At 45.0% G+C, this 20,450-nt stretch overlaps 1 pseudogene; it reads right to left on the reverse strand.

The window, feature by feature from the left end:
* Positions 1–7,117: 7,117 nt before the first annotated feature.
* Positions 7,118–20,450, reverse strand: part of LOC125518670 — an 80,326-nt pseudogene continuing 66,993 nt past the window's right edge.

Here is a 20,450-nt window from a genome sequence, read left to right on the forward strand (position 1 = left end):
AGAGGGATGTCTATCTAAGTGGGAGTTCTTTAATTAATTTGATTAACTGAACTTAAATTTATCATGAAACTTAGTGCCTGATTAGTATCTTGCTTGTTTATGTTTGGTTGTAGATAGATGGCTCGTGCTGTTGTTCCGTTGAATTTTAATGCGTTCCTTGAGAAAGCAAAGTTGAAAGATGATGGTAGCAATTACACGGACTAGGTCCGTAACTTGAGGATCATCCTCATTGCTGCACAGAAGAATTATGTCCTGGAAGCACCGCTGGGTGCCAGGCCTGCTGCAGGAGCAACGCCGGATGTTATGAACGTCTAGCAGAGCAAAGCTGATGACTACTCGATAGTTCAGTGTGCCATGCTTTACGACTTAGAATCGGGACTTCAACGACGTTTTGAACGTCATGGAGCATATGAGATGTTCCAGGAGTTGAAGTTAATATTTCAAGCAAATGCCCGGATTGAGAGATATGAAGTCTCCAATAAGTTCTATAGCTGCAAGATGGAGGAGAATAGTTCTGTCAGTGAGCATATACTCAAAATGTCTGGGTATAATAATCACTTGATTCAATTGGGAGTTAATCTTCCAGATGATTGCGTCATTGACAGAATTCTTCAATCACTGCCACCAAGCTACAAGAGCTTCGTGATGAACTATAATATGCAAGGGATGAACAAGACTATTCCCGAGCTCTTCGCAATGCTGAAAGCTGCGGAGGTAGAAATCAAGAAGGAGCATCAAGTGTTGATGGTCAACAAGACCACTAGTTTCAAGAAAAAGGGCAAAGGGAAGAAAAAGGGGAACTTCAAAAAGAACGGCAAGCAAGTTGCTACTCAAGAGAAGAAACCCAAACCTGGCCTAAGCCTGAAACTGAGTGCTTCTATTGCAAGCAGACTGGTCACTGGAAGCGGAACTGCCCCAAGTATTTGGCGGATAAGAAGGATGGCAAAGGTGAACAAAGGTATATGTGATATACATGTTATTGATGTGTACCTTACTAATGCTCGCAGTAGCACCTGGGTATTTGATACTGGTTCTGTTGCTAATATTTGCAACTCGAAACAGGGACTACGGATTAAGCGAAGATTGGTTAAGGACGAGGTGACGATGCGCGTGGGAAACGGTTCCAAAGTCGATGTGATCGCGGTCGGCACGCTACCTCTACATCTACCTTCGGGATTAGTATTAGACCTAAATAATTGTTATTTGGTGCCAGCGTTGAGCATGAACATTATATCTGGATCTTGTTTAATGCGAGATGGTTATTCATTTAAATCAGAGAATAATGGTTGTTCTATTTATATGAGTAATATCTTTTATGGTCATGCACCCTTGAAGAGTGGTCTATTCTTATTGAATCTCGATAGTAGTAATACACATATTCATAATGTTGAAACCAAAAGATGCAGAGTTGATAATGATAGTACAACTTATTTGTGGCACTGCCGTTTAGGTCATATCGGTGTAAAGCGCATGAAGAAACTCCATACTGGTGGACTTTTGGAACCACTTGATTATGAATCACTTGGTACTTGCGAACCGTGCCTCATGGGCAAGATGACCAAAACACCGTTCTCCGGTACTATGGAGAGAGCAACAGATTTGTTGGAAATCATACATACAGACGTATGTGGTCCGATGAATATTGAGGCTCGTGGCGGATATCGTTATTTTCTCACCTTCACAGATGATTTAAGCAGATATGGGTATATCTACTTAATGAAACATAAGTCTGAAACATTTGAAAAGTTCAAGGAATTTCAGAGTGAAGTTGAAAATCATCGTAACAAGAAAATAAAGTTTCTATGATCTGATCGTGGAGGAGAATATTTGAGTTACGAGTTTGGTGTACATTTGAAAAATTGTGGAATAGTTTCGCAACTCACGCCACCCGGAACACCTCAGCGTAATGGTGTGTCCGAACGTCGTAATTGTACTTTACTGGATATGGTGCGATCTATGATGTCTCTTACTGATTTACCGCTATCGTTTTAGGGATACGCTCTAGAGACGGCCGCATTCACGTTAAATAGGGCACCATCAAAATCCGTTGAGACGACACCTTATGAACTGTGGTTTGGCAAGAAACCAAAGTTGTCATTTCTAAAAGTTTGGGGCTGCGATGCTTATGTGAAAAAGCTTCAACCTGATAAGCTCGAACCCAAATCGGAGAAATGTGTCTTCATAGGATATCCAAAGGAAACTATTGGATACACCTTCTATCACAGATCCGAAGGCAAGACTTTTGTTGCTAAATTCGGAAACTTTCTAGAGAAGGAGTTTCTCTCGAAAGAAGTGAGTGGGAGGAAAGTAGAACTTGACGAGGTAACTGTACCTGCTCCCTTATTGGAAAGTAGTACATCACAGAAAACTGTTCCTGTGACACCTACACCAGTTAGTGAGGAAGTTAATGATAATGATCATGAAACTTCAGAACAAGATACTACTGAACCTCGTAGATCAACCAGAGTAAGATCCGCGCCAGAGTGGTACGGTAATCCCGTTCTGGAAGTCATGATGCTTGATCATGATGAACCTACGAACTATGAAGAAGCAATGGTGAGCCCAGATTCCGCAAAGTGGCTTGAAGTCATGAAATCTGAGATGGGATCCATGTATGAGAACAAAGTATGGACTTTGGTTGACTTGCCCGATGATCGGCAAGCAATTGAGAATAAATGGATCTTCAATAAGAAGACTGACGCTGACGGTAATATTACTGTCTACAAAGCTCGACTTGTCGCAAAAGGTTTTCGACAAGTTCAAGGGATTGACTACGATGAGACCTTCTCACCCGTCGCGATGCTTAAGTCTGTCCGAATCATGTTAGCAATTGCCGCATTTTATGATTATGAAATTTGGCAGATGGATGTCAAAACTGCATTCCTGAATGGATTTCTGGAAGAAGAGTTGTATATGATGCAACCAGAAGGTTTTGTCGATCCAAAGGGAGCTAACAAAGTGTGCAAGCTCCAGCGATCCATTTATGGACTGGTGCAAGCCTCTCGGAGTTGGAATAAACGTTTTGATAGTGTGATCAAAGCATTTGGTTTTATACAGACTTTTGGAGAAGCCTGTATTTACAAGAAAGTGAGTGGGAGCTCTGTAGCATTTCTGATATTATATGTGGATGACATATTATTAATTGGAAATGATATAGAATTTCTGGATAGCATAAAGGGATACTTGAATAAGAGTTTTTCAATGAAAGACCTCGGTGAAGCTGCTTACATTAAGATCTATAGAGATAGATCAAGACGCTTAATTGGACTTTCACAAACAACATACCTTGACAAAATTTTGAAGAAGTTCAAAATGGATCAAGCAAAGAAAGGATTCTTGCCTGTGTTACAAGGTGTGAAATTGAGTAAGACTCAATGCCCAACCACTGCAGAAGATAGAGAGAATATGAAAGATGTTCCCTATGCATCAGCGATAGGATCTATCATGTATGCAATGCTGTGTACCAGACCTGATGTGTGCCTTGCTATAAGTCTAGCAGGGAGGTACCAAAGTAATCCAGGAGTGGATCACTGGACAGCGGTCAAGAACATCCTGAAATACCTGAAAAGGACTAAGGATATGCTTCTCGTATATGGAGGTGACAAAGAGCTCGTCATAAATGGTTACGTTGATGCAAGCTTTGACACTGATCCGGACGATTCTAAATCACAAACCGGATACGTGTTTATATTAAACGGTGGAGCTGTCAGTTGGTGCAGTTCTAAACAAAGCGTTGTAGCGGGATCTACATGTGAAGCGGAGTACATAGCTGCTTCGGAAGCAGCAAATGAAGGAGTCTGGATGAAGGAGTTCATATCCGATCTAGGTGTCATACCTAGTGCATCGGGTCCAATGAAAATCTTTTGTGATAATACTGGTGCAATTGCCTTGGCAAAGGAATCCAGATTTCACAAGAGAACCAAACACATCAAGAGACGCTTCAATTCCATCCGGGATCTAGTCCAGGTGGGAGACATAGAGATTTGCAAGATACATACGGATCTGAATGTTGCAGACCCGTTGACTAAACCTCTTCCACGAGCAAAACATGATCAGCACCAAGGCTCCATGGGTGTTAGAATCATTACTGTGTAATCTAGATTATTGACTCTAGTGCAGGTGGGAGACTGAAGGAAATATGCCCTAGAGGCAATAATAAAGTTATTATTTATTTCCTTATAATCATGATAAATGTTTATTATTCATGCTAGAATTGTATTAACCGGAAACATAATACATGTGTGAATACATAGACAAACAAAGTGTCACTAGTATGCCTCTACTTGACTAGCTCGTTAATCAAAGATGGTTATGTTTCCTAACCATGAACAATGAGTTGTTATTTGATTAACGGGATCACATCATTAAGAGAATGATCTGATTGACATGACCCATTCCATTAGCTTAGCACCCGATCGTTTAGTATGTTGCTATTGCTTTCTTCATGACTTATACATGTTCCTATAACTATGAGATTATGCAACTCCCGTTTACCGGAGGAACACTTTGGGTACTACCAAACGTCACAACGTAACTGGGTGATTATAAAGGAGTACTACAGGTGTCTCCAAAGGTACATGTTGGGTTGGCGTATTTCGAGATTAGGTTTTGTCACTCCGATTGTCGGAGAGGTATCTCTGGGCCCTCTCGGTAATGCACATCACTTAAGCCTTGCAAGCATTGCAACTAAATGAGTTAGTTGCGGGATGATGTATTAAAGAACGAGTAAAGAGACTTGCCGGTAACGAGATTGAACTAGGTATAGGAATACCGACGATCGAATCTCGGGCAAGTAACATACCAATGACAAAGGGAACAACGTATGTTGTTATGCGGTCTGACCGATAAAGATCTTCGTAGAATATGTAGGAGCCAATATGGGCATCCAGGTCCCGCTATTGGTTATTGACCGGAGACGTGTCTCGGTCATGTCTACATTGTTCTCGAACCCGTAGGGTCCGCACGCTTAAGGTTACGATGACAGTTATATTATGAGTTTATGCATTTTGACGTACCGAAGGTTGTTCGGAGTCCCGGATGTGATCACGGACATGACGAGGAGTCTCGAAATGGTCAAGACATAAAGATTGATATATTGTAAGCCTATGTTTGGATATCGGAAGTGTTCCGGATGAAATCAGGATTTTACCGGAGTACCGGGAAGGTTACCGGAACCCCCCGGGAGCTAAATGGGCCATGATGGGCCTTAGTGGAAAAGAGAAGAGGCAGCCCTACATGGGCTGCGCGCCTCCCCCTTCCCCTAGTCCTATTAGGACTAGGAGAGGTGGCCGGCCCCCTCCTTCTCTTTTCCCCCTCCGCGAATCCTATTCCAACTAGGATTGGGGGGGGGGAATCCTACTCCCAGAGGGAGTAGGACTCTCCTGGCGCACCCCCAGTGGCCGGCCAGCCTCCCCCCTTTGGTCCTTTATATACTGAGGTAGAGGCACCCTAGAACACACAAGTTGATCCACGTGATCTATTCCTTAGCCGTGTGCGGTGCCCCCGGCCACCATATTCCTCGATAATACTGTAGCGGAGTTTAGGCGAAGCCCTGCTGCTGTAGTGCATCAAGATCGTCACCACGCCGTCGTGCTGACGGAACTCTTCCCCGACACTTTGCTGGATCGGAGTCCGGGGATCGTCATCGAGCTGAACGTGTGCTCGAACTCGGAGGTGCCGTAGTTTCGGTACTTGATCGGTTGGATCGTGAAGACGTACGACTACTTCCTCTACGTTGCGTCAACGCTTCTGCAGTCGGTCTGCGTGGGTACGTAGACAACACTCTCCCCTCTCGTTGCTATGCATCACATGATCTTGCGTGTGCGTAGGAATTTTTTTAAAATTACTACGAAACCCAACAGTGCCCTCATAAATAGCCTCTCTTTTTATGCAGTTCTCTTAGATATTGTCTCCTCTTCTGATTCTTAGCATGGAGGTAGTGCGAAGCTATCGAGGAAGGGTTGCATCTAGGATTCCACTTGATCAAATCCCCTTTCCTATCCCTCGCTCTCCTGATAGATTATTCCCACTGGATATATGGAGATTCAAAAAAATCACTTAATCCATAGATCTTGTTATGTTGTGATCCAAATTCATATATAAGTATAAAACGCTAACTTCTGACGAGCGGAGTGGACGCCCGTCGCTGGGAGGCTTAGGACGGAGCATATCAGTATTGACCTAGGTCACTGTTGTTATATATACCTCTAGTAAGTCGCCACACGAAATAAGTTGACCAGCTATAAATCCCTTGCATTTGTAACCTTTCCCACATAGTGAAGATTTGTTGGGTGGCGCCCTTGGTTTTTTCCCCTTCGTGTTGGAGGGGTTTTACACGTTAAACTCTTGTATCCCCTCTATGTTGATTTTGTTCTTCGTCGTTTCAATTGTGTGTTGTATCTCTAATAGATCCTGTGCTTCACTTATGGATTTCTGATAGCTGAAGCACCCTTTGGAAACAGTGCATGTTATATCTTCCATGGATTGGTGCTCATTTCATTCACTCAAGTTGGGGATTGTATCATATCCCATCTTGTCTCTAGCATGATGGGGATTTTAGCCAAAGTCAAGTGTGCTTTGAGGGAGCCATCCATCTCAACCTCCTTCACTGGAGGCCCACATTGTGATCTTTGGATGCAATTCCTTAGCGTTCTGGTCTTTGGCACTCCTTCGTTTTCCACAATGAGGCCACCACTCATTGATGGGGCTTCGGGTCCTTTGGCACGCTCTTGATCCTCTATGTTCAGATGTTGCTATACGAAGTTGTCTTGGTCCTCTCCCAGGTCATCGGCCATGAACCTGCCACCAACGTTTCGCCACATATCCTCCTCAATGGCGATCAGTGGCCACAACTCCTAGTGTTTGCTAGATGTGTGGCCATCCATGTGCCCTTTCCCTGCATGTTTGTGAGCGGCACATATAATCTAGGGCATTTTCCCCCCTCCTGAGGTTTCTATTAACTTCTTTTAATCAACAGCATGCTTTTTATTTCACCCAAAAAAACAGACATCGTCCAAAGGGCAAAATTGTATTGCTTACAATTTAAAAGCAGTAAAATAAAAATAACACAGAAGCAAATCTGGGTTTTCAGTGAACTATCACGGTGTAACCTCAAAACTTACAATTCCAGATTGTATAATAAACTTGTTCATATCCAGAAGGTGATCATGCAAATTCTTCAATTAGCACCACAAGCCACAAGATGGGGGCAAGTTAAATAGCATGCGATAAAATCGGAGCACTCAGTTTCTAAGTTTGACAATTGTACAAGGCACTTGTAAAATCCATAGCAATTCTGCTGGTATAACCAGTCCCATCGCCACAATAGGAATGCTTAATCACCCACTGGAGAAGTCTGGTTCATACCTCCATACGGCAAAAAATGGGCATCAAGACCATCAGGAAAGTGGATAGATTTCTATAACCACGGGGACCCAATCTGTGGTCAGCCCAATGATTCTTAATTTACCAAATCAGCTGCTAGATAATTGAGTGCTTTGTCAGCCAGGCTGGAAGATAATGACCACCATGTTTTCTGCCTCCAATAGCCAAAATACAGTTTACAGTAGTGATATAGCCTCCCCCATAATCACTTGTATTACATGTGTTGTAAGCAAATCTGCCTTTTGTTGTATCAAGACTGATGGTTTTGGTAAGAGTAGTCGCTCCCCCTCCCTGTATATCCATACCCTCTTCCATAGTAGCCACCATGACCACGAGGACCTCCACCACGGGGGCCTCCCCTTCCTCCACCCCGCATGCCCATAGGTCGATGCCTTGCAGAGTCACCAAATGTCTACAAACAGTTTCTTATCATTAGTGCTGAATGTCAAGCAACGTGGTAAGATTATAGATGCAATGACAATACCTCTCTGTCTATTTTTCTCTGCTCATAGAATTTGATTCTTCCATTTCTAGCTCCATTATCAATTGTGTTGTTTGAGAGTGAATCAAAAAATTCATCTTTGACATACACAGGCTTCACAAAAGAGGCTAATCAGCATCGACAAGACATTGATGATTCATAAATAGCAACCCATGAAAAATACATACCTTAACCTCTGGTTTTCCAGGAGACACCACATCGTCTTCTACAATGTTGTCATCATATTCATTTGGATTGTCAGCAAACTATCCATTGCTTTTACCTAGATGGTCGTCCCATACTTCATCTTTGTTGAATTTCTCATTCATAGCCATGAAATCAAAGTCCTCTGCAAACTTGGCTACGGGACGTGCTTGCTAGAGAGGGAAATAAGTAAGACTGTATCAGACATGATTGCTGTGGATGGGAAATTAGTAAGACTACATTCCACTATTTTAAAGAAGAATACATCGATCATAATAATATATATAAATGATTTAATTCAAGCTATTAGATGCATGTGCAATTGACAGTTAAGTTAGCTGATCACAAGACATACCCCCTCTTGGATAATATTATGGACTAGTAAAACCTAATTTGTATTCACTCTTTTAAAGAATCTAAAATACGTTACGACAATGACACCCAGCTAGTTGCATTGTTCTGCAAAACACTGGAAAAAATATGCTTCGAGCAACCAAATTCATCCCCATTACATAGCTTTGGCACTACTCGAATACTAGAGAGAAGAGAGCAGATCCATCTCTCTAGTATCTACTCTGTTGTGCTACATTATTTAGTAGGCATTCCATGTCAAAATTGCCATAGTTCTAGCAAATAGAAATATGTATTTGCTTGTTGCAACAATCCACAAGTAATGAACAGTGAGGTTGTTGTCTATTGGTGCTTTCACGAGCATGCTGGTGAAATTAAAAAATGTATAAGCATTTAATACCAATAATGTGCAACCTTTGTCCAAAATTAACTGTCGCAGAAATGAGTGTATCTAGACGCGTTTCGCTGTGTAGATACTAGATAAACTCATTTCGGCGACAGTTAATTCCAGACAGAGGGAGCGGTAATAGAAGATGTACTATTTCACAAATACTATCTCTGAAATATTGAATACCATCAGGTCACCCTTGATGTTTACAAAGTTCAAGAAAAAGAAAGACTGATAGTTAAATGTTCCAAATGTTGTTCTAGAAAAAATGTTACAAACCCGGTTAGTACTATATATAAAGCAATAACTTCAAAAGAATTAATGATTCCAGATTTGAAAAGCTTCAAGACAGCAAATCTTGTATTACTAAAAACGCATACCCGATTTGCTCTTCCCCGACCTCTTCCATGGCCTCGGCCTCTATTATTGTACTGAGCATATGAGGAAGCTTCAACAGGCTGAAATAAAAGTATTAAATACAAAGGGACTAATCACAATGTAGAAGAAACAGATTACTTGCTTAGTGAAATAAGTAGTAGCCTTCAGTTCAACTATTAGTAATCAAACATTCAATATTACCTTCTGACGAATGGGCTTTGGTGGTGGCAACAGAGGCTCCTTATTTTCAGATGGAGACCCCACATGTTTAGCCTTCAGTTCAGTCTGCTTAGCGTCTTTCTTTTCATTATTTGGCTCTAGCTGTCGTGATGATATAACAAGAAGCAACCTGCGAGTGTGAACCTGCAAAAGAATTGGCATGTGCGGATGTAGTTGTAGAGGCAGTCTGAGAGGATGAAACCACGTAAGGAGACTTATAAGATGGAGCGGATGGAGCCGTAGAGGCTGCCTGAGTGGATGAAACCACAGATGGAGACTTATAAGATGTAGCCACATCAGTAGTTTGCATGGTCTGTGATGAAGTCACGGAATTAGTTGGCAAAAGTTGTCCAGGAGTGACCAATGCAATTGACTCCGCAACAGTGATTGCACTAGATGCAATGTCAGCAGTTGGTGGTTGAGAAGTTTGATAAGTTGACATAGAAACAGGTATATTTTCAGGCTTGTCACCGCTAAGACAAGCCACACTACTGTCAGGTAGAACAACTGGCTTATTCTTCACTACAGAAGGCATGCCTTGGGATAGGGGGGTGCTGGTTTCAATTGTGGAAGTGGAAGGGTTGACAGGTGGGGGCGTTAAACCCACAGAGAATGTAGAAGCAAAAACAGATGACAACTTATTTGGCAGCCGGCTCACTTGGGTTTCAGTTGTAGATGCACTTGATGAAGCACTTGATGAGGCAGGAACTGACAACAATGTAGATGCAGATGCACCTAAAGTTTGGCTTTAACTGTTACTAGGTTGCAGTAAATAAGGAAAGTAGGGCATGCTTGGAAAGCCAGCTGGCAAAGATGCGTTGAGTCCAGGATATTGTACAAACTGCTGAAGGGCCTGTGGAACTGTCAAACCATGTGGGGGGCGAAGAAAGGGTGGTTGCTGCAAATGAGCAAACCCAGTTGGTGCAGTGTAGTATCCTGGCGAGTACATTGATGGCATTGCAAGGCCACTTCCATTGACAGATGATGGCATAGATGAAGAGTTCCATGTAGGTAAGCTATGTAGAGGTTGAAATGGATTCCCTTGAAATGGTGGTGGCATCTGAATTCCGGACTGAACATTTTGTGAGGTAGGAGGCAAATTGCCTTGAAATGGAGGTGGCATTTGAATCCCTGATTGAACATTTTGGGAGGTAGGGGCGAATTCCCTTGATATGGGGGTGGTATCCGAAGTCCTGCTTGCACATTTTGCGAGGTAGGAGGCAAATTTGAAGGAAATATGCCCTAGAGGCAATAATAAAGTTGTTATTTACATTTCCTTATATCATGATAAATGTTTATTATTCATGCTAGAATTGTATTAACCGAGAACTTAGTACATGTGTGAATACATAGACAAACAGAGTGTCCCTAGTATGCCTCTACTAGACTAGCTCGTTAATCAAAGATGGTTAAGTTTCCTAGCCATAGACATGTGTTGTCATTTGATGAACAGGATCACATCATTAGAGAATGATGTGATGGACAAGACCCATCCGTTAGCTTAGCAATATGATCGTTTAGTTTATTGCTATTGATTTCTTCATGACTTATACATGTTCCTATGACTATGAGATTATGCAACTCCCGAATACCGGAGGAACACTTAGTGTGCCATCAAACGTCACAACGTAACTGGGTGATTATAAAGATGTTCTATAGGTGTTTCCGATGGTGTTTGTTGAGTTGCCATAGATCGAGATTAGGATTTGTCACTCCGATTGTCGGAGAGGTACTGGGCCCTCTCGGTAATGCACATCGCTATAAGCCTTGCAAGCAATGTGACCAATGAGTTAGTTGCGGGATGATGCACTGCGGAACGAGTAAAGAGACTTGCTGGTAATGAGATTGAACTAGGTATGATGATACCGACGATCGAATCTCGGGCAAGTAACATACCGATGACAAAGGGAACAACGTATGTTGTTGTACGGTTTGACCGATAAAGATCTTCGTAGAATATGTAGGAACCAATATGAGCATCCAGGTTCCGCTGTTGGTTATTGATCAGAGAAGTGTCGCTGGCATGTCTACATAGTTCTCAAACCCGTAGGGTCCGCACGCTTAACGTTCGATGACGATTGGTATTATGAGTTTATGTGATTTGATGTACCGAAGATTTTTCGGAGTCCCGGATGAGATCACGGACATGACGAGGAGTCTCTAAATGGTCAAGACATAAAGATTGATATATTGGACCATGTTGTTCGGACACCGGAAGTGTTCCGGAGAGTTTCGGATAAAACCGGAGTGCTAGAGGGTTACCGGAACCCCCCGGGAAGTTAATGGGCCATCATGGGCCTCAGAGGAGAGAGGGACGGCCAGGAGGTGGTGCGCGCCACAGTTCGAATTGGACAAGGGGTGGGGGCGGCGTCCCCCTCCTTCCTTATCTCCCCTTCCTCCTTCCTTCCCCTCCTTGTTGGACTAGGAAAGGGGGGGAACCTATTCCTAGTAGGAGTAGGATTCCCCCCTTGGGGTGCTCCCCTTGAGGCCGGCCGCCCCCCTCCTCCCCTCCTTTATATACGGGGGAGGGGGCACCCATAGACACACAAGTTGATTTCTTAGCCGTGTGCGGTGCCCCCCTTCCACAGATTTCCACCTCGGTCATATTTGTCGTAGTGCTTAGGCGAAGCCCTGCGTCGGTAACTTCATCATCACCATCACCACGCCATCGTGCTGATGAAACTCTCCCTCAGCCTCAGCTGGATCTAGAGTTTGAGGGACGTCATCGAGCTGAACGTGTGCAGATCACGGAGGTGTCGTGCGTTCGGTACTTGATCGGTTGGATCGTGAAGACGTTCGACTACATCAACCGCGTTACTAAACGCTCCCGCTTTCGGTCTACGAGGGTACGTGGACACACTCTCCCCGCTCGTTGCTATGTTTCTCCTAGATAGATCTTGCGTTATCGTAGGAAAATTTTCAAATACTATGTTCCCCAACAAAATTCCCTTGAAATGGTGGTGGCATCTGAATGCCTGGCTGCACATTTTGTGAGGTAGGAGGCAAATTCCCTTGAAATGGAGGTGGCATCTGAATTCCTGACTGGACATTTTGTGGGGTAGGATGCAAATTCCCTTGAGATGGTGGTGGCAGCTGAACCATTGACTGAACATTTTGTGAGGTAGGTTCATCTATTGTTGTGCTTGCAGCAGGAGGCAAGTTTGTTGACGATGAGGAAGGACGAGCATAATGTGACTACACAAACAGAAAATCACGGTGAGCACAAAACAGAGCCTTGGATATCTAAGTAATCTAAAACAAGACTTCAAACAGAAAAAACAATAAAAGGTGTCTACTTTTTAAACAACCAGGGAGCAACATTTACCTGAATAATAGCTGGATCATTGTGTAAAGAAGCAGGCTGAGCTGGTGGAGAGGATTTGACTTTTAAATCCTGAAGTAAAGCAACTAAAGGTAAGACAACAACTATGAAGATATTTAAGACAGGACTAACAGACTATACTCGGTACAGTAGTGATGAAAGTAGTATAGAAACCAAGGACATTTATCATGTCTTTGTCCTTCTCCAGATCTGACCCAGTATCATATATGTGTTCAAAACGCTTATGGACAGGGTTGTTCAGATCTTGACTCGAGAACTCTTTACGAACCTATGATCTTGTTTCGAGCATTCTGAAACTAGTCCCGTGTAGGATGTAAATAAAGTAAAAACATATAGAATAATGATCTAAATGTCATAATCTCTAGAATGACAGTTTTTAAGGTACCCTAACAATGATCCTGCGAACCCAAATCAGCTAGCATGAAAATGAACCTGCTAGGATCCCAATCTTGGCAAGCTTGCTAATGAGCGTCTATCATCCCACAATTTTCCATCAATGCTCAAATCTAATAAAATACTCCCTCCGCCTGGAACTAGTTGACGCTCAGACAGATGTATGTAGACGTATTTGAGTGCTAGATACATCTGTTGGAGCATCAACTAATTCTAGACAGAGGATAGGTACATAATAGGAGCTCAAACAGATGTATCTACACGTATTGTAGTGCTAGATACATCTGTTTGAGCGTCAACTAATTACAGACAGAGGAAGTACCACATAGCTAAGGTTTATAAACCTCTAACTAATCAACTTCCCATTTTGGTTGTGCCAAACTTGGGATTGCAAAATAATTAAGTTGCTTTCCAACATTTCCCATAAACCTTTTTGAACGTGGTGTGAGGAAAGCATGTGGTGAAATTTCCAAATTCTACCATGTCAAACCAGAAAAAAAAATAGATGTGCAATGTAATAACAACGTACGGATATAGCTACAAACTATACAAGTATTGAACATATTCTGATTACTACTTCAATTCTAACAGCAAAAACATGGCAAGAAATTGTAGTAATGTATCTGATTTCCATCAATCATCATTACCTTTATATCACTTCCTCGAAAGAGTATGTATTCATATATCTTATCACTAGCAGGAATCTGTTGACCATCCTTCTTACGACCTTCACTTCCAAATGAACGAACTGCGATGTAGTACAATACAGAATAGTCCAGTAAAAATGTGAATATGCCACATGAGAAGAATTACTTAAACTTAGTGACTTCCAGACTCCAATCTCTTATTGATGTATGGACAAAATATTGTTCAGACGTCAAAATTTCTTGCAGCAAACATTTCCTAATGGATCCCACTTCTACGTAGATCAAATATAGTTAGCTCCTATTATGTACCTATCCAAGTATGGGAGAAAGATCAGGAAGGTCGAACATATGTCTATAAGAGAAAATTTTGCTTCTTCAGCGCTACTAAAAAAATGTGTGGCCTTTACTGTTTGCCAACCATTCCCAAAAAGGAAAAATCTATGAAGTGGAATATGTTGCCAAAAATTAAAGCCTTTGCTTGCTTGTCCATAATTGATAGTTAAACAAATGCGCGCACAGACACAATGGGGGCCTTGAACATGCATTAATCCACACTCCAAACATGGCAAAGGTTCCAAGCCCCTTTCAGCTGTACAACAACATCCCGAATATAAACTCTCACAAGATTTGGCGCGAAGTCATTAATGTTAATGTGTTGCTACTTGCAATTTGATTACTGTAAATGGACAGAAAATAGAAGACTTTCAAGTGGTTATGTGCTTGTGTAACGCCAGGATAATTAAGCTACAGTGAACCTATGTTAATGATGTCACGTCACCTCCGCTACTGTTGCTAATCTATCGTTAGTTCAAAAACCGATTCAAAAATCAATTCAAAATATGGCAAACAACAAAAGTTTTCAAACATTGAAACAAAAATGTTCGGTTGGTGCCAAATATTGCACTGATAATTATTGTGGAGAAATTTTTTTTATAGAAAATTCCTAAATATTTTAAAGTGAAATAAAATATAAAAGAAAATAAATAAAAAGAAAAGGTGAAAATAAAACAAAAGAAAAGAAAAACAAAGAAAAGCCCCCCACTAGGCCAACCAGCCCAGCTGGCCACCAGGCCGGCCCAAGAAGCTCACCCCCACTCCTCTCCTTATCCCCTGGACCCCGAAACCCTAGCCCAACTGCCCCACGAACCCCACTCACTCCTCCCTCTCTCCCCCGACTGGATCGGGATCGGGCGACCCCGACCCCGTCGCCGCGCCGTCGCAGCCACCTCGTCGACGTCGCATCGCCACCCCCTGGAGAACCACCTCGTCGGACTGCCTCCCCGTCTTCGACGCCGTCGTCCCCGTCGTCCTCCCCACGCCCCACTGCCCCGTTCCCTGCGACCCGCCGTTAGATCCCTTCCTTCCCCTCTGTCGCCGGCGCCGTCCACAGCACGCACGCGCACACCGTCCCATAGACGCGCCAAGCCGCGCCCCCTGCACGTGCCTGTGCGTGCACACCCGCAGCCGCCTGTGGCCTTGCCCCCTGCTGCTAGTCCGCCGTAGCCGCTCACCACGCCCCGGCCCCTTCTCCCTCCCCGCTGTGCCGTCCACCACTGGCTCGCGCCCTACCTCGCCCTCACGCGCGCGCTTGGGATGGCCCTGTCGCCGGAGCCCCTGGCTCGCTTGCCGGCCCGACCACGCCGCCCCTGCTGCTGCTGCCGGCTGCTGCAACCGCCGCGCGCCTTTCTCGCGCTGACCGCGCCCGCTCGCCGCTGACCCCGCTCTTGGCCTTCTCGCTGCACACCCCGGCGACGCCCGCTGTTGCCTACGACCGCGGCCATGACCACCGGCGCACCGCCCCGGCGCCCCACTTCTCCCGCTGCCCCGCCGCGCCTCGCCGACCCCTCCTTGCTCGCTGCCGTTCGCCGAGCCCCCCTCCTGCCCCCGCCGCCGATGGCCCCGGCCTCGCATCGCTAACGGGCGGGCTGTGGCTACGCCCACATGCCCGTCCCCAGCGCCCGCTAGGCCCCCTCTAGGCCACTGCCGAACAGGGCCACTGCCCAGGACATTTAAAAAAGAATTAATTAAAAAGTATAAATAAAATAAATTGATTAATTAATTAACTTAACTAATCCTGTCTAATTAACCTAATCAATTAACTAACCTAACTAATCCGTTAATTAAACTAATTAAATTGGTTAATTAGTTAGCAGTGTATGACATGCGGGACCCACACATCAGTTTGACCAATCAAGTCATGATGACGTCGGCAAACACTATTCTGGATAATGTGAATTTAAAATAATTAAATAAATCCTAAAAATGATTTAAATCTTTGAAAATTAATATAAAATAAACCGTAGGTCGGATAGAAAAACTTTGTACATGAAAGTTACTCAAAACGACGAGACAAATCCGGATACGCAGTCTATCCGTCCTCCACACATACCTAACATAGCAAACACGCAACTTCCCCCCTTCGATTCATTTGTCCGAAAATGCGAAATACCGGGGATACTTTCCCGGATGTTTCCCCCCTTCGCCGATATCACCTCCTACTGCGTTAGGGCACATCTAGCACCTTTACTTGTCATGTCATGCATCGATATGCATTGTATTCATTGTTTCTCCCCCCTCTTCTCTCCGGTAGACTACGAGACTGACGTCGCTGCTGGAGCCCCGGTCGACTACGTTGTTGACGACCCCTACTTGCCAGAGCAACCAGGCAAGCCCCCCTTGATCACCAGATATCGCATATTCTTCTCTCTACTGTTTGCATTAGAGTAGTGTAGCATGTTACTGCTTTCGGTTAATCCTATTCTATTGCATAGCCTGTCATTGTTGCTACAGTCGTTGATACCTTACCTGCAATCCTAAATGCCTAGTATAGGATGCTAGGTTATCATCAGTGACCCTACATTCTTATCCGTCTGCCATGATATACTATCAGGCTGTGATCACTAGGGAGGTGATCACGGGTATATATTATATATTTTATACATGATACATGTGATGACTAAAGACGGGTCAGCTCGTAGAGTACCCGCGAGTGATTCACGAATTGGGGCTGAAAGGATCTTTGTCCCAACGGCCCTCTGGGTGGATCTTTGTGGCGGAGCGACAGGGCAGGTTGAGACCACCTAGGAGAGAGGTGGGCCTGGTCCTGGTCGGCGTCCGTGGTTACTTCTAAATAACACGCTTAACGAGATCTTGGTATTTGATCTGAGTCTGGCCACTGGCCTATATGCACTAACCAACTACGCGGGAACAGTTCTGGGCACTCAACGTCATGGTATCAGCCGAAGCCTTCGCGACGTCAGCTACTGAGCGACGCGCGCCGGGTTGGACCGTGTAACGCAACTTCCTTGGAAATGGAGGTTGCTAGGTCTGCTCACCGGCCACCCTCGCAACATGTAGGTGTGCAATGGGTGATGGGCCCAGACCCCTGCGTCATAGGATTTAGACCGGCGTGCTGACCTCTCTATTGTACCTAGGTGGGGCTGCGACGTGTTGATCTTCCGAGGCCGGGCACAACCCAGGAAAGTGTGTCCAGCCAAAGGGGATCGAGCGTGTTGGGAAATGTGGTGCACCCCTGCAGGGAAGTTTATCTATTCGAATAGACGTGTCCCTCGGTAAAAGGACGACCCGGAGTTGTACCTTGACCTTATGACAACTAGAACCGGATACTTAATAAAATTCACCCTTCCAAGTGCCAGATACAACCCGGTGATCGCTCTCTGACAGGGCAATGAGGGGAGGATCGCCGGGTAGGATTATGCTATACGATGCTACTTGGTGAACTTACCATCTACTCTCTTCTATATGCTTTAAGATGGAGGCTGCCAGAAGCGTAGTCTTCGATAGGACTAGCTATCCCCCTCTTATTCTGGCATTCTGCAGTTCAGTCCACATATGTTACCCTTTTCCATTTGATACCAATGCATACATATGTAGTGTAGCTCCTTGTTTGCGAGTACTTTGGATGAGTACTCACGGTTGCTTTTCTCCCCCCTTTTCCCCTTTCTATACCCAGTTGTTGTAACCAGACGTTGGAGTCTAGGAGCCAGACGCCACCATCGACGACGACTCCTACTACTATGGAGGTGCCCACTACTACGTATAGGCCGCTGACGACGACCATGAGTAGTTTAGGAGGATCCCAGGCAGGAGGCATGCGCCTCTTTCGATATGTATCCCAGTTTGTGCTAGCCATCTTATGGCAACTTGTTTACCTATGTATGTACTCAGATATTGTTGCTTCCGCTGACTCATCTATGATTGAGCTCTTGTATTCGATCCCTCGAGGCCCCTGGCTTGTAATATGATGCTTGTATGACTTATTTTATTTGTAGAGTTGTGTTGTGATATCTTCCCGCGAGTCCCTGATCTTGATCATACACGTTTGCGTGTATGTTTAGTGTACGATTGAATCGGGGGCGTCACAAGTTAGTATCAGAGCCGACTGCCTGTGGGAATCCCCTTCCACACTCCTTGGCCGAAGTCAAGTCTAGACATTACAAAACTTTTACTAACATGGTTGTGTGTCTTACGGGCTCACGTAGCGATTTGGGTGGTATTAGGATCTTTTACTCCTCAATTTTACTCTGGAAGTCTGAACTCTCTTCTACTCGGGTTAAACAAATTTACTAACTCTAACATTAGGATCCCGTGACCACGTTCATCCCAAAGTTGGATAAGCCCAGGTTATCCGTTAGAGTAGTATATTGAATAATATCCACACTGTCATTTGACTCCTTTGAAACATCTTTGTTTTCAGATGGAACCCACGAGGCAGCTCGTGCGCCACACGATGGCCATTGGTGTCTCAGGATCACCTGCTGTGTTAGCTGAGATGATGACCTATCTTGGTTATGGCTGGCACCCTGAGTACACCGGGTACGAGCAGTACCAGGACTTTAACCAGGAGCAGTACCATGCCATCGTCCACCTCTACTCTCGGGAGTATGACTCCACTATTGTGTTGCACATTGCTCATGGTGTTGGAGTGACTATCGCTATGGCAGTACACGATGCTGCCTATGCTGCTCTCACACGTCTTCGTGGAGAGTATCGGGAATTGGACACCTCCCCTTTTAGGCATATTGCTATCGCGTCCGGCGTTGGTGTGGAGGGACACCACACTGTTGCCTACTCCACTGTCACCCGAGAGCCCTTCTACCATCCGAACCTGGTTCTGCATGCTGATGGGCTAGATAGAGCTAACCGAGCTCTTCACTACGAGTTGTACACCACCCGTCAGCACCTTTACCGTGCTGTAATGTTGTTGCACCCCCTTGTTCGATCTGGTGATCTGCCGCGTTCTGTGATCTACCCAGCCAGGACCATGATGCCCCAGGGTGTCGGCTGGCCAGATGTGGGAGGCTACTCTCCCGCACTTGGTCCTCTTCTGCCACCTGAGCGTCGGGTTCTGCACCAGAGTATCCGCAGACCCCAGGCTACTGACGTGGAGGACTTCCCGCCGCGTCACTACTAGCTGTCAGGCTACACCTACCTCCACAGTTCCTCTTGGGACTGATGTAGGCTTGCTTATTAGTATTAGATGCATTCGTCGTGAGCCCGCGTGCCGCCTATGATGTTCTTAGTCTATGTACCGAACTCTGTGTACCGAACTCTATGCATGATCCCTTTTGTCAGATATGTCGACTACTATGTAGTAACTATCGTTCTTCTTTCCTTGTGCATGCTTCATCGTGAATGATGCTTGTCTTTGCAAATTTCTCAATGCTGAACTACCCCTGTTATATTTTAGCAGGATGGTTAGACCAGGTGGTCGTGGTGGCAACGCCCCACCACCGCCCGAGTACATGGCTGGTATGATCCAATAGTTCGAGCTGAATCGCCAGTTCATGGAGAATATGATGGCTCAGTTTCCTCGCCCCAATATGAACCAGCAGCCAGCCTAAGTGACTCTGCAGGATTTCATGTGCCTCAACCCAATTGTGTACCACAACTCAACTTAGCCTCTAGATGCTGATGACTAGCTCCGTGTCATCACCTATGAGATGGAGTCTGCTGATGTAGCCCCTGCCAGCTATGTCACCTTTGCTTCCTTCTTATTGATGGGACCCGCTGCTCAATGGTGGGACAGCCACAGGCGTACTCTGCCGGTTGGATCAATCATCACCTGGCCAGACTTTCCAAGCTGCTTTCCGTGCCCGCTTCATTCCTCAGGGAGTCATGGACCGGAAGAAGCGTGAGTTCCGCAACCTCACCCAGGGCAACAAAACTGTGGAAACTTATCAGCGGGAGTTTCTGGACTTACCCCGCTATGCTGAAGAGGACATTGCAACTGATGCACGCAGACAGGAGAAGTTCCATGATGGCCTTCAAGCTGACATCAAGCTCGCACTTCTAGTGCATGACTTTACTGATTTCGCCACCTTGGTGAACAAGGCCATCAATGTCGAAACTGGTCTGCAGGAACACCAGAGCTCTCACAGGCGCAACCGTGACACAGACTCATCTTCGGGCCCGCCCTCGCAGAAGCGTAGAATATGGATTCCCAACAACATGTACCAGCCAACTGCACCTGCTCCAAGGCAGTCCTATGTTGCACCGCGTCTGCCTCCCCCCACCATCTAGGCAGCCAAGACTTCCAGCTCCACCACCCTGAGCTCCTGTTCCCACTCCCAGTAATGGTCTGTGCTATAAGTGTGGTCAACTAGGTCACCTTGCCAGAAACTGCTATCAGAATCAGAACCA

The sequence above is a fragment of the Triticum urartu genome, chromosome 7 (assembly GCF_003073215.2).
Source record: "Triticum urartu cultivar G1812 chromosome 7, Tu2.1, whole genome shotgun sequence".
Classification (NCBI taxonomy): Eukaryota; Viridiplantae; Streptophyta; class Magnoliopsida; order Poales; family Poaceae; genus Triticum; species Triticum urartu.